Source organism: Salvelinus alpinus, chromosome 3 (genome assembly GCF_045679555.1).
Source record: "Salvelinus alpinus chromosome 3, SLU_Salpinus.1, whole genome shotgun sequence".
In the NCBI taxonomy this organism is placed as follows: domain Eukaryota; kingdom Metazoa; phylum Chordata; class Actinopteri; order Salmoniformes; family Salmonidae; genus Salvelinus; species Salvelinus alpinus.
In genome coordinates, this window is record NC_092088.1 from 10,531,672 (window position 1) to 10,547,726 (window position 16,055).

Consider the following 16,055-nt stretch of genomic DNA (forward strand, 5'->3'; position numbering starts at 1 on the left):
TATAGCCTGACTGAAGTTCTATAGCCTGACTGAAGTTCTATAGCCTGACTGAAGTTCTATAGCCTGACTGAAGTTCTATTGCCTGACTGAAGTTATATTGCCTGACTGAAGTTCTATAGCCTGACTGAAGTTCTATAGCCTGACTGAAGTTCTATAGCCTGACTGAAGTTAGTTATATTGCCTGACTGAAGTTAGTTATATTGCCTGACTGAAGTTCTATAGCCTGACTGAAGTTCTATAGCCTGACTGAAGTTCTATAGCCTGACTGAAGTTAGTTATATTGCCTGACTAAAGATCTAGAGCCTGACTGAAGTTCTATTGCCTGACTGAAGTTCTATAGCCTGACTGAAGCTCTATTGCCTAACTGAAGTTCTATTGCCTGACTGAAGTTAGCTATATTGCCTGACTGAAGTTCTATAGCCTGACTGAAGTTCTATAGCCTGACTGAAGTTCTATAGCCTGACTGAAGTTCTATAGCCTGACTGAAGTTCTATAGCCTGACTGAAGTTCTATTGCCTGACTGAAGTTCTATAGCCTGACTGAAGTTCTATAGCCTGACTGAAGATCTATAGCCTGACTGAAGTTATATTGCCTGACTGAAGTTAGTTATATTGCCTGACTAAAGATCTATAGCCTGACTGAAGTTCTATAGCCTGACTGAAGTTCTATAGCCTGACTGAAGATCTATAGCCTGACTGAAGTTCTATAGCCTGACTGAAGTTCTATTGCCTGACTGAAGTTCTATAGCCTGACTGAAGATCTATAGCCTGACTGAAGTTCTATTGCCTGACTGAAGTTAGTTATATTGCCTGACTGAAGATCTATAGCCTGACTGAACTTCTATAGCCTGACTGAAGATCTATAGCCTGACTGAAGATCTATAGCCTGACTGAAGATCTATAGCCTGACTGAAGTTCTATAGCCTGACTGAAGATCTATAGCCTGACTGAAGTTCTATTGCCTGACTGAAGTTAGTTATATTGCCTGACTGAAGATCTATAGCCTGACTGAAGTTCTATAGCCTGACTGAAGTTCTATAGCCTGACTGAAGATCTATAGCCTGACTGAAGTTAGTTATATTGCCTGACTGAAGTTCTATAGCCTGACTGAAGTTCTATTGCCTGACTGAAGTTCTATTGCCTGACTGAAGTTCTATAGCCTGACTGAAGTTCTATAGCCTGACTGAAGTTCTATTGTCTGACTGAAGTTAGTTATATTGCCTGACTGAAGTTCTATAGCCTGACTGAAGTTCTATAGCCTGACTGAAGTTCTATAGCCTGACTGAAGTTCTATAGCCTGACTGAAGTTCTATATTCTGACTGAAGTTCTATTGCCTAACTGAAGTTCTATTGCCTGACTGAAGTTAGTTATATTGCCTGACTGAAGTTCTATAGCCTGACTGAAGTTCTATAGCCTGACTGAAGTTCTATAGCCTGACTGAAGTTCTATAGCCTGACTGAAGTTCTATAGCCTGACTGAAGATCTATAGCCTGACTGAAGTTCTATTGCCTGACTGAAGTTAGTTATATTGCCTGACTGAAGTTCTATAGCCTGACTGAAGTTCTATAGCCTGACTGAAGTTCTATAGCCTGACTGAAGTTAGTTATATTGCCTGACTAAAGATCTAGAGCCTGACTGAAGTTCTATTGCCTGACTGAAGTTCTATAGCCTGACTGAAGCTCTATTGCCTAACTGAAGTTCTATTGCCTGACTGAAGTTAGTTATATTGCCTGACTGAAGTTCTATAGCCTGACTGAAGTTCTATAGCCTGACTGAAGTTCTATAGCCTGACTGAAGTTCTATAGCCTGACTGAAGTTCTATAGCCTGACTGAAGTTCTATTGCCTGACTGAAGTTCTATAGCCTGACTGAAGTTCTATAGCCTGACTGAAGATCTATAGCCTGACTGAAGTTATATTGCCTGACTGAAGTTAGTTATATTGCCTGACTAAAGATCTATAGCCTGACTGAAGTTCTATAGCCTGACTGAAGTTATATAGCCTGACTGAAGATCTATAGCCTGACTGAAGTTCTATTGCCTGACTGAAGTTCTATAGCCTGACTGAAGATCTATAGCCTGACTGAAGTTCTATTGCCTGACTGAAGTTAGTTATATTGCCTGACTGAAGATCTATAGCCTGACTGAAGATCTATAGCCTGACTGAAGTTATATTGCCTGACTGAAGTTAGTTATATTGCCTGACTAAAGATCTATAGCCTGACTGAAGTTCTATAGCCTGACTGAAGTTATATAGCCTGACTGAAGATCTATAGCCTGACTGAAGTTCTATTGCCTGACTGAAGTTCTATAGCCTGACTGAAGATCTATAGCCTGACTGAAGTTCTATTGCCTGACTGAAGTTAGTTATATTGCCTGACTGAAGATCTATAGCCTGACTGAACTTCTATAGCCTGACTGAAGATCTATAGCCTGACTGAAGATCTATAGCCTGACTGAAGATCTATAGCCTGACTGAAGTTCTATAGCCTGACTGAAGATCTATAGCCTGACTGAAGTTCTATTGCCTGACTGAAGTTAGTTATATTGCCTGACTGAAGTTCTATAGCCTGACTGAAGTTCTATAGCCTGACTGAAGTTCTATAGCCTGACTGAAGTTAGTTATATTGCCTGACTAAAGATCTAGAGCCTGACTGAAGTTCTATTGCCTGACTGAAGTTCTATAGCCTGACTGAAGCTCTATTGCCTAACTGAAGTTCTATTGCCTGACTGAAGTTAGTTATATTGCCTGACTGAAGTTCTATAGCCTGACTGAAGTTCTATAGCCTGACTGAAGTTCTATAGCCTGACTGAAGTTCTATAGCCTGACTGAAGTTCTATAGCCTGACTGAAGTTCTATTGCCTGACTGAAGTTCTATAGCCTGACTGAAGTTCTATAGCCTGACTGAAGATCTATAGCCTGACTGAAGTTATATTGCCTGACTGAAGTTAGTTATATTGCCTGACTAAAGATCTATAGCCTGACTGAAGTTCTATAGCCTGACTGAAGTTATATAGCCTGACTGAAGATCTATAGCCTGACTGAAGTTCTATAGCCTGACTGAAGTTCTATTGCCTGACTGAAGTTCTATAGCCTGACTGAAGATCTATAGCCTGACTGAAGTTCTATTGCCTGACTGAAGTTAGTTATATTGCCTGACTGAAGATCTATAGCCTGACTGAACTTCTATAGCCTGACTGAAGATCTATAGCCTGACTGAAGATCTATAGCCTGACTGAAGATCTATAGCCTGACTGAAGTTCTATAGCCTGACTGAAGATCTATAGCCTGACTGAAGTTCTATTGCCTGACTGAAGTTAGTTATATTGCCTGACTGAAGATCTATAGCCTGACTGAAGTTCTATAGCCTGACTGAAGTTCTATAGCCTGACTGAAGATCTATAGCCTGACTGAAGTTAGTTATATTGCCTGACTAAAGATCTAGAGCCTGACTGAAGTTCTATTGCCTGACTGAAGTTCTATAGCCTGACTGAAGCTCTATTGCCTAACTGAAGTTCTATTGCCTGACTGAAGTTAGTTATATTGCCTGACTGAAGTTCTATAGCCTGACTGAAGTTCTATAGCCTGACTGAAGTTCTATAGCCTGACTGAAGTTCTATAGCCTGACTGAAGTTCTATAGCCTGACTGAAGTTCTATTGCCTGACTGAAGTTCTATAGCCTGACTGAAGTTCTATAGCCTGACTGAAGATCTATAGCCTGACTGAAGTTATATTGCCTGACTGAAGTTAGTTATATTGCCTGACTAAAGATCTATAGCCTGACTGAAGTTCTATAGCCTGACTGAAGTTATATAGCCTGACTGAAGATCTATAGCCTGACTGAAGTTCTATAGCCTGACTGAAGTTCTATTGCCTGACTGAAGTTCTATAGCCTGACTGAAGATCTATAGCCTGACTGAAGTTCTATTGCCTGACTGAAGTTAGTTATATTGCCTGACTGAAGATCTATAGCCTGACTGAACTTCTATAGCCTGACTGAAGATCTATAGCCTGACTGAAGATCTATAGCCTGACTGAAGATCTATAGCCTGACTGAAGTTCTATAGCCTGACTGAAGATCTATAGCCTGACTGAAGTTCTATTGCCTGACTGAAGTTAGTTATATTGCCTGACTGAAGATCTATAGCCTGACTGAAGTTCTATAGCCTGACTGAAGTTCTATAGCCTGACTGAAGATCTATAGCCTGACTGAAGTTAGTTATATTGCCTGACTAAAGATCTATAGCCTGACTGAAGTTCTATAGCCTGACTGAAGCTCTATTGCCTAACTGAAGTTCTATTGCCTGACTGAAGTTAGTTATATTGCCTGACTAAAGATCTATAGCCTGACTAAAGATCTATAGCCTGACTGAAGTTCTATAGCCTGACTGAAGTTAGTTATATTGCCTGACTGAAGTTCTATAGCCTGACTGAAGTTCTATAGCCTGACTGAAGTTCTATTGCCTGACTGAAGTTCTATAGCCTGACTGAAGTTCTATAGCCTGACTGAAGTTATATAGCCTGACTGAAGTTATATAGCCTGACTGAAGTTCTATAGCCTGACTGAAGTTCTATTGCCTGACTGAAGTTCTATAGCCTGACTGAAGTTCTATAGCCTGACTGAAGTTCTATAGCCTGACTGAAGTTCTATAGCCTGACTGAAGTTCTATAGCCTGACTGAAGTTCTATAGCCTGACTGAAGTTCTATTGCCTGACTGAAGTTCTATAGCCTGACTGAAGTTCTATAGCCTGACTGAAGTTCTATAGCCTGACTGAAGTTCTATAGCCTGACTGAAGATCTATAGCCTGACTGAAGTTAGTTATATTGCCTGACTAAAGATCTAGAGCCTGACTGAAGTTCTATTGCCTGACTGAAGTTCTATAGCCTGACTGAAGCTCTATTGCCTAACTGAAGTTCTATTGCCTGACTGAAGTTAGTTATATTGCCTGACTGAAGTTCTATAGCCTGACTGAAGTTCTATAGCCTGACTGAAGTTCTATAGCCTGACTGAAGTTCTATAGCCTGACTGAAGTTCTATAGCCTGACTGAAGTTCTATTGCCTGACTGAAGTTCTATAGCCTGACTGAAGTTCTATAGCCTGACTGAAGATCTATAGCCTGACTGAAGTTATATTGCCTGACTGAAGTTAGTTATATTGCCTGACTGAAGATCTATAGCCTGACTGAAGTTCTATAGCCTGACTGAAGTTATATAGCCTGACTGAAGATCTATAGCCTGACTGAAGTTCTATAGCCTGACTGAAGTTCTATTGCCTGACTGAAGTTCTATAGCCTGACTGAAGTTCTATAGCCTGACTGAAGTTCTATTGCCTGACTGAAGTTATATTGCCTGACTGAAGTTCTATAGCCTGACTGAAGTTCTATAGCCTGACTGAAGTTCTATAGCCTGACTGAAGTTCTATAGCCTGACTGAAGATCTATAGCCTGACTGAAGTTCTATAGCCTGACTGAAGTTCTATAGCCTGACTGAAGTTCTATTGCCTGACTGAAGTTAGTTATATTGCCTGACTGAAGATCTATAGCCTGACTGAAGTTCTATAGCCTGACTGAAGTTCTATAGCCTGACTGAAGTTCTATAGCCTGACTGAAGTTAGTTATATTGCCTGACTAAAGATCTATAGCCTGACTGAAGTTCTATAGCCTGACTGAAGCTCTATTGCCTAACTGAAGTTCTATTGCCTGACTGAAGTTAGTTATATTGCCTGACTAAAGATCTATAGCCTGACTAAAGATCTATAGCCTGACTGAAGTTCTATAGCCTGACTGAAGTTAGTTATATTGCCTGACTGAAGTTATATTGCCTGACTGAAGTTCTATAGCCTGACTGAAGTTCTATAGCCTGACTGAAGTTCTATAGCCTGACTGAAGTTCTATAGCCTGACTGAAGTTATATAGCCTGACTGAAGTTCTATAGCCTGACTGAAGTTCTATAGCCTGACTGAAGTTCTATTGCCTGACTGAAGTTCTATAGCCTGACTGAAGTTCTATAGCCTGACTGAAGTTCTATAGCCTGACTGAAGTTCTATAGCCTGACTGAAGTTCTATAGCCTGACTGAAGTTCTATAGCCTGACTGAAGTTCTATTGCCTGACTGAAGTTCTATAGCCTGACTGAAGTTCTATAGCCTGACTGAAGTTCTATAGCCTGACTGAAGTTCTATAGCCTGACTGAAGTTCTATAGCCTGACTGAAGTTCTATAGCCTGACTGAAGTTAGTTATATTGCCTGACTGAAGTTAGTTATATTGCCTGACTGAAGTTATATTGCCTGACTGAAGTTATATAGCCTGACTGAAGATCTATAGCCTGACTGAAGATCTATAGCCTGACTGAAGTTATATAGCCTGACTGAAGTTCTATTGCCTGACTGAAGTTCTATAGCCTGACTGAAGTTCTATAGCCTGACTGAAGTTCTATAGCCTGACTGAAGTTCTATAGCCTGACTGAAGTTCTATAGCCTGACTGGAGTTCTATAGCCTGACTGAAGTTTTATAGCCTGACTGAAGTTCTATTGCCTGACTGAAGTTCTATAGCCTGACTGAAGTTAGTTCTATAGCCTGACTGAAGTTCTATAGCCTGACTGAAGTTCTATAGCCTGACTGAAGTTTTATAGCCTGACTGAAGTTCTATAGCCTGACTGAAGTTCTATAGCCTGACTGAAGTTTTATAGCCTGACTGAAGTTCTATTGCCTGACTGAAGTTCTATAGCCTGATTGAAGTTATTTAGCCTGACTGAAGTTCTATTGCCTGACTTGGAGACAATCACTGGGGGATATATAGTACCATTTTCAGGTCAACTTCCCCTGTAGTGTAGAGCTGTAGATATGATTCAAACCTTGTCTGGCTTAGTGCCGTGGCAGTTTCAGCTCTTGTTTGGTTAGGAATAAAGATTGATCATAATAACAGCATTAGTAATGATGAGTGGTGAAACAGTAGAAACCAATGAGGAGCTACAGTACTGCCTGACCAGACCCCTGTATGATGTTATGTTTCTGGACGGCAATAGGGCAAGCACTAACATATGAAAGAATTGACATTTGGAATTTACAGATTTGACCTGACGTGTGTGTGTGTGTGTGTGTGTGTGTGTGTGTGTGTGTGTGTGTGTGTGTGTGTGTGTGTGTGTGTGTGTGTGTGTGTGTGTGTGTGTGTGTGTGTGTGTGTGTGTGTGTGTGTGTGTGTGTGTGTGTGTGTGTGTGTGTGTGTGTGTGTGTGTGTGTGTGTGTGTGTGTGTGTCTCTCTGTGTGTTCCAGCTAGGCAGGTGGCCTTCCGACTTCATTTCTGTCTTTACCGTCTGTGAAACCCACACTAACACAGACAGACCCAGGAAGGTCTTAACGGACAGAGATGCCCCGAGGTGCACCCTGCCAGCCTGCCTGCCTCTCTCTGTCAGCCAGCCGAGCCACCAGCCAAGCTCCATAACACACAGATCTCTCTCAATCTCCAGCCATTGAAGTGATTTCTGGCCAGTTGTTTGTAATTAGGGCCCAGCAGGTACCTTCCTTCTGAACAGACGTTGCATACCTCCTTCTATAAGCAACCCAACCGTCTGCTTTCTGATCTGACTGGGCCTCATCGGACACACACACACACACACACACACACACACACACACACACACACACACACACACACACACACACACACACACACACACACACACGGACACACACACGGACCCAGACCACCTCTCCGCTGTTCGCCCCGTTCACCCCAGCCAAAACGTCTACGAGGCTTCACTGCTCACTACACTTTTGATTTATAATCTTATTTTGAACATTGGTTGACGTCACAGTGCAAGCATCCCTGAAGTTAACTGTGTGTGCCAGGATAGATCTAAACACAATGTGTCACAGTGACTCGCAGCAACGTCAATGCCAGCGCTATCACACTGTAATCGTTCTGAAACAGCACTCAAGTGCTTCCATTTTGATATTTATTCAACGTGCCATGTATTCGCTCTTGCTCTCCTCTCCTTCTCCTCCTCGTTCTCGTTCTTTCTCTCGTTCTTGTTCTCTCTCTCTCTCTGTCACTTACTCACTCGCTCCCTCTAAATTCCAAACCGACATGCAATATTTACAAACAGTTCCAAACTTTCCTCTCTCTCTCTCTCTCTCTCTCTCTCTCTCTCTCTTTATCTTAATTATTTATCTTCATATGACAAGGATTAAAAAGGATTTACCAGTAGATTGTTGACTTGATTCATGATGATGACTGCTAGCTAAGATTTGGAAAGTTGACATGATGTTGACATGATCAGTCCAATCAAAGCTATGGTACATATAACGTGAGTTTACCTATTTTTATCTGTGGCCAATGACCTTGAGCCTTCTTGGATCGGCACTTCTAATGTATCTCTATGTTAATACCCAATTGGCTCTACATTTTGAGGTCTCCCCTTAGACTTCGCGGTGATGTAGTTCCCCTTGATTGACAGAACACTGAGCCAATCACGGTGCAATGCTCCGTATTTTCTGCTGGCTTGCCCCACCACCATAGAAAGCACTGAGCTAGGCTGAAACACCTGCATTTTGGAGCTGCCTCACTCAAGAAAACAAAAAAGAGTCCATGTTTGTATGCAGCTTTATTAACTCATAATTGTAATTATTGTGCCAACAGTTGTTGCCTTCTCACCAAGCTGCTTGCCTATTGTCCTGTAGCCCATCCCAGCCTTGTACAGGTCTACAATTTATCCCTGATGTCCTTACACAGCTCTCTGGTCTTGGCCATTGTGGAGAGGTTGGAGTCTGTTTGATTGAGTGTGTGGACAGGTGTCTTTTATACAGGTAACGAGTTCAAACAGGTGCAGTTAATACAGGTAATGAGTGGAGAACAGGAGGGCTTCTTAAAGAAAAACTAACAGGTCTGTGAGAGCCGGAATTCTTACTGGTTGGTAGGTGATCAAATACTTATGTCATGCAATAAAATGCAAATTAATTACTTAAAAATCATACAATGTGATTTTCTGGATTTTTGTTTTAGATTCCTTCTCTCACAGTTGAAGTGTACCTATGATAAAAATTACAGACCTCTACATGCTTTGTAAGTAGGAAAACCTGCAAAATCGTCAGTGTATCAAATACTTGTTCTCCCCACTGTATATATATTTTTTTACATTGTTTGCAAACTGATATGTGACACGTATTAAAGCCAAAATAACATGCAAAACAGGCAAGCCCCCCAAAAATGTTTTATTTAGTATTATAATTTTTTTGCTAAAGATGTGGGGCTCTGCCCCAACTGCCCTGAAAGACGGGTCGCCACTGGATAGAATAGTCCTCACCTCTGCTCCTTCAACAAAACAAAAACAACGTCGGTGAGGTGGACAGTGGTGCTCTTTCCCCTAATGTTGTTTCAATGTTTAAAGAAAAATATGTGGTTCAACTTTGCATTATCACCCTAGCATCTGCAGGGGCTATTACTATCTTCTTAGGTTACCCATCCAAAGCCTACAGTTACACATCTTAATACACCAGCCTTTGAACCCTGTATTACACAGCATACTTTAGTGAAACATCTTAGAAGCCTGTATCACACAGCATACTTTAGTGAAAAATCTTATAACCCTGTATCACACGACATACTTTAATGAAAAATCTTATAACCCTATATCACACAGCATAGTTTAATGAAAAATCTTATAACCCTGTATCACACGACATACTTTAATGAAAAATCTTAGAACCCTGTATCACACAGCATACTTTAATGAAAAATCTTAGAACACTGTATCACACAGCATACTTTAGTGAAACATCTACGATCCCTGTATCACACAGCATACTTTAGTGAAAAATATTAGAAGCCTGTATCACATGACATACTTTAGTGAAACATCTTAGAAGCCTGTATCACACAGCATACTTTAGTGAAACATCTTAGAAGCCTGTATCACACAGCATACTTTAGTGAAAAATCTTAGAACCCTGTATCACACAGCATACTTTAGTGAAACATCTCAGAACCCTGTATCACATGACATACTTTAGTGAAACATCTTAGAAGCCTGTATCACACAGCATACTTTAGTGAAACATCTTAGAAGCCTGTATCACACAGCATACTTTAGTGAAAAATATTAGAAGCCTGTATCACATGACATACTTTAGTGAAACATCTTAGAAGCCTGTATCACACAGCATACTTTAGTGAAAAATCTTAGAACACTGTATCACACAGCATACTTTAGTGAAACATCTACGATCCCTGTATCACACAGCATACTTTAGTGAAAAATATTAGAAGCCTGTATCACACAGCATACTTTAGTGAAACATCTTAGAACCCTGTATCACACAGCATACTTTAGTGAAACATCTCAGAACCCTGTATCACACAGCATACTTTAGTGAAACATCTTAGAAGCCTGTATCACACAGCATACTTTAGTGAAACATCTTAGAAGCCTGTATCACACAGCATACTTTAGTGAAAAATCTTATAACCCTGTATCACATGACATACTTTAATGAAAAATCTTAGAAGCCTGTATCACACAGCATACTTTAGTGAAACATCTTAGAAGCCTGTATCACACAGCATACTTTCGTGAAAAATCTTATAACCCTGTATCACATGACATACTTTAATGAAAAATCTTAGAAGCCTGTTTCACACAGCATACTTTAGTGAAACATCTTAGAAGCCTGTATCACACAGCATACTTCAGTGAAACATCTTCATCCTCTGTCGTCACACTTTGATCACTAAATTAAGAGTCAATCAACAAACTGCTACAAGCTTTTGATAATGAGCGAGTCAAGTAACGGACCGCTAGGTTACGAGTCTTTTTATTTCATTCAAATCAAATCAAATTTTATTGGTCACATACACATGGTTAGCAGAGTTATTGCGAGTGTAGTGAAATGCTTGTGCTTCTAGTTCCGACAGTGCAGCAATATCTAACAAGTAATCTAACATTTCCACAACAACTACTTAGTACACACACATCTAAGTAAAGGAATGGAACAAGAACATATTCATGTAAATATATGGATGATATTTATGTTATAAACTCTGTTCTTTTGTATTATCTTATAATAATGACTCTACTAGTGTCACGCCCTTATCTGCTTCACCTGTCCTTGTGCTTGTCTCCACCCCCCTCCAGGTGTCGCCCATCTTCCCCATTATCCCCTGTGTACTTACAACTGTGTTTTCTGTCTGTCTGTTGCCAGTTCGTCTTGTCAGCTCCTGTCTTTTCCCAGCTTCTCTTTTTCTCGTCCTCCTGGTTTTTGACCCTTGCCTGTCCTGACCTTGTACCCGCCCCCCTGACCACTCTGCCCATCCCTGAGCTTGCCTGCCGTCCCGTACCTTTGCTCCACCTCTGGGTTACTGAACCCTGCCTGTCCCTGAGCTTGTCCCTGACCCTGAGCCTGCCTGCCGTCTGCTACCTTTGCTCCACCTCTGGGTTACTGAACTATGCCTGTCCCTGAGCTAGTCCCTGACCCTGAGCCTGCCTGCCATCTGCTACCTTTGTTCCACCTCTGGGTTACTGAACTCTGCCTCTCCCTGACCCTGAGCCTGCCTGCCTTGACCTGTCGGTTGCCTGCCCCTGGTGTTATAATAAACATTGTTACTTCACACAGTGTGCACTTGGGTCTTACCTTGTTTCCTTATAACTAGACTGTTGTGATAGATACATCCGTATCACCCCAGGTGAAAAGAGGTTCAACATACTCTTCATACCAAGAATTGAGCCCAGGCGGTCCATCTCAATTTAGGAGAACTGAAAAAGAGTTCAACAACTGAAAAAGTGGCATATTGGATTGTTCAATTCAATCCATGAATTGAATTGAACAATTTACTGCATTTAATTGTATTTCATTTCAGATCGTTAATACACTTTTACTTCAATTCATGATTTGAATTGAATTCCAATGAATTGAATTCCATTTAAATTCACTCACTAACATGGAGTAACTTGACGTATTGACCCCCACCCTGCTCCCCAGATGCAAGGCTAGAGGAAAAGACAGTACAGGACAGTGTGATCATTCAGCAGAAGACCTGTTGCAGTAAAGGAGGGTAATCCTGACCGAGTGTAGGGATGTCCTCGCTCGGCTTCCCCCAGGTTCAGATAGTACTGAAGTGTCACACTGCTACAGCCCTGTTCTGATACTAACTGTGAGTCTATTTATATTCATCAAAATGTTGTTTGTTGTTTGCCCGACCGGATCCGGGGCCTTATCAAGGAGCTCGGTTTGAGAGATTGGCGAGGTAATCGTACAGAAGTGATTTCTAGAAAATCAGCTAAGATGACAGGTAATTAATGAGTTCTGGTGGTTACTTTGGTAACGATACAAGACAGAAACAATACAACACTTAGACAAACTATTCTGATGTTTTGAGTTTATTCATACCAATGATTTATACAATACCAGTTAAAAGTTTGGACACACCTACTCATTCAAGGGTTTTATCTTTATTTTTACTATTCTACATTGTAGAAAAATAGTGAAGACATCAAAACCATAAAATAACACATATGGAATCATGTTGTAAACCAAAAAGTGTTAAACAAATCAAAATATATTTGAAATTCTTCAAATTTTTCTTCATTTTAAACCCAAACCTTAACCGCACTACTAACCCTAATGCCTAAACCTAATCTTAAATTAAAACCAAATGTCACGATCGTCATTATGAATGGACCAAGGTGCAGCGTGGTAGGCCTACATTTTCCTTTAATAAATGAACACCGAACAAAAACAACAAAACTACCAACCGAACCGTGACGCTAATAATAGTGCTGACATGCAACTATCCATAGACAAGACCCACAAAGCACAAAGGGGAAATGGCTGCCTAAATATGATCCCCAATCAGAGACAATGATAAACAGCTGCCTCTGATTGGGAACCATAACAGGCCAACATAGACACACAAACACCTAGATGACCCACCCTAGTCACACCCCGACCCAACCAACATAGAGAATAAAAAGCTCTCTATGGTCAGGGCGTGACACCAAAAAGCAAAAACAAATATCATGAATTTTTACAATATAGCCAATTTTGACTTTGCAGCCGGCCCATCTAGCGGAAATGGCTCAGTTCGGCCTCCAGTGCAAGATTCATGACAATAAATGTCAACCTTCGTTCCATTGGCTTATCTCAAGTTAGGACCATGGAGGCCTTTAGGACAGCAGAGTTCCCATACGATGAGACCCATAGTCTACACCACAGAGGACAAGTACATAAAGTACTACAAAAAGGTCTTAGTAGCCTGTGATGATGATGGGTTGCTCCAGAGTGAGAGACTTCCATCACAAACTCTAAATGTTTTTGCAGAGAAAAGGATTGACTTGTATTTCATGTCATTTATTTTTATTTACCATATAAAAGCAGACTGGGGAGGGGGGGGGCATGGAATGCAATGTGTTTTATTTAGCAACAAGAACACATTAATTGATGTGATGAACATGAATAGATAATTATGTCAGATATTAGGCTAGACCTTAATGTCTGGTCCACACTGCCCCATACGCCACACCCTTAAAAAAAAGGGTTTCAGAAGGGTTCTGCACATGTCCCGTAGGAGAACCCTTTTTGGTTCCAGGTGTAACCCTTTTTGGTTCCATGTAGAACTCTCTGTGTAAAGGGTTCTACATGCAACCGAAAAGGGTTCCACCAGGAACCAAAATGGGTTTTTCAAAGGGTTCCCTATGAGGACAGCCAAAGAACCTTTTTGGTTCTAGATAGCACCCATTGTTCTAAGAGTGTACAGTACATATCTCTCCCACAGTATTGACTAAACCTTAATGTCTGTTCCACACTCTACATTTCTATCAGTATGGACAGAACAGGTTGATAGACTACAGATGTTCAGACATTAACAACAACTAACACTTCATATTGATTTGATACCAGTTATTTCATTGATATATATATATTTAATAGCAGTTCATTGAGGGCAATCAGGCAGTATACATGATGTAATACCATTTGTTACACACTTTTATCAAGAGTACAGTTTAGGCTTGCAGGTAAACTTATGGTTAAGCACATTGGGCCAGTAACCGAAAAGTCACGGGTTCGAATCCCAGAGCCGGCTAGGTAGAAAAATCTGTCAATGTGCCCTTGAACAAGTCAATTAACCCTAGTTGCGCTGGATAAGAATGTCTGCTAAAATGATTAAAATGTAAAAGTGGTATTACCTCATATTGATGTGTAAAATGTTCAGACTTAAATGTCATACTGTGATTTGAAAGGAATATATAACAGGAAACTAGAAGTATGTAAAATAGACTATCTCCAGGGGGTGGTTTGTTTTTTGACAGACAGCCTGGTCTCTGGGGAAAAGGGGAGCTGGTTAGAGCCGTGGCAGGTTAGGAGCTCTGTGGGATGCCCACAGGTTAGCTCATCTGATACTCTGTAGAGAAGAGGAGTAATAAGGGCTGCAGGTAGCCTATTGGTTAGAGCGTTGGACTAGTAACCGAAAGGTTGCTACATCAAATCCCTGAGCTGACAAGGTAAAACATATGTTGTTCTGCCCCTGAACAAGGCAGTAGGCAGTAAACCCACTGTTCCTAGACCGTCACTGTAAATAAGAATTTGTTCTTAACTGACTTGCCTAGTTAAATAAAATAAAAAAAATAAAAATCAAGTTTGTCTGGTAATCACTGGAACAATAAAGCTCTGGTCAACACTAAAGCATCAAAACAGTCTGAGGTGTAGCTAGTGTGCTGCCGTATCATTTTGATGGTGCGTTTCACCTTGAATGCTTTTAATCATTCATGTAGCCCGAGTGCCTGACTGTTCCTCCTGCATTAGTCAAATTGCTAGGCAGACGATGGCTGCCAAAAGGGGGTAAAGCCAAAGCAGAAACAGACTGGCGTCCGGGCTACCTCGCGTGTCATTCCTCCGCTCCAAAGATTCAGCTGTTACGAAGACAAATGTTCGGTTCAAGGTTTTTTTCTACGTCGATTACAACTGTGCAAAATATGATCTAATTCATGAAAAAAAAATGAACTAAACCACCACTGATTGATGGAACTGTTACCGGGTCTACCTAACAATCTAACAATTGTCTAAATTTAAATCGGATTCTGTATTGCTATTCTCCCCCGGTCGGTCTATCTGGCCTGGGACCCAGATATTACCTCAGTTTTAGCCGTTTTGAGTGAGTGCGCTGGAGGTCTGAGCTGAGAGGGTGATGTTATCCAATCGTAACAAAAAACTGTTGGTATGCTGAACCTGACCCAGCATATAATGACAAAACAAGCACGATAATTCACATCCAGATATATCATACCTTATCCAGTGCAAACTGAAAACATGCTCATATTAGTGCCTGTCTGTTCACAAAGGGATGTATGGAAGGCCAGAGAAGCCAGAGATATCGGGTTTGCCTCGAAGCCCCATTCAAAGTCCTAAAATCTTTATTAACAATGTATTACGTACATTCCTATCACTGTGGATAAAGACAATGCCTTTTGTGTAGAGGTGGAATAGGTCGATTTTCCGTTAAAAAAAACAAACATCTAGTGACAAACTCCTTTCCAGAGTATTTGTCTGAATGGGAACCAAAGAGTCTTATGAAATGTAAATGTTGTTCCGAAATGTGGCATCGAGCCACATAGGTACATTTATCTGATGTACTTGAATAAGGCATTAAACAGCAACCAGCAATGGTGGCCAAATGTCTGTTTTCTACAAGCCTGGACACTGAAGTGACGGGTGAAGGCCCTTAGAGGGGTATTGATCAGACATGTCTTGGTGGGCTACAATTATTTATTTTTTATTTAACTTTTTTACTTAACTAGGCTAGTCAGTTAAGAACAAATCCTTATTTACAATGACACCCTAGGAACAGTGGGTTAACTGCCTTGTTCAGGGGCAGAACGACAGATTTTTACCTTGTCAGCTCGGGGATTCAATCTAGCAACCTTACGGTTACTGGCCCAACGCTCTAACCACTAGGCTACCTGCCGCCCCTACAAGTAGGGAAGTCATTTGATTACAACATTTGAGAAAAGGTAAACGAGTTGCAAAACATGCTCTTCAATATTATTAGAACCATTCAGAGGGACTCTTTG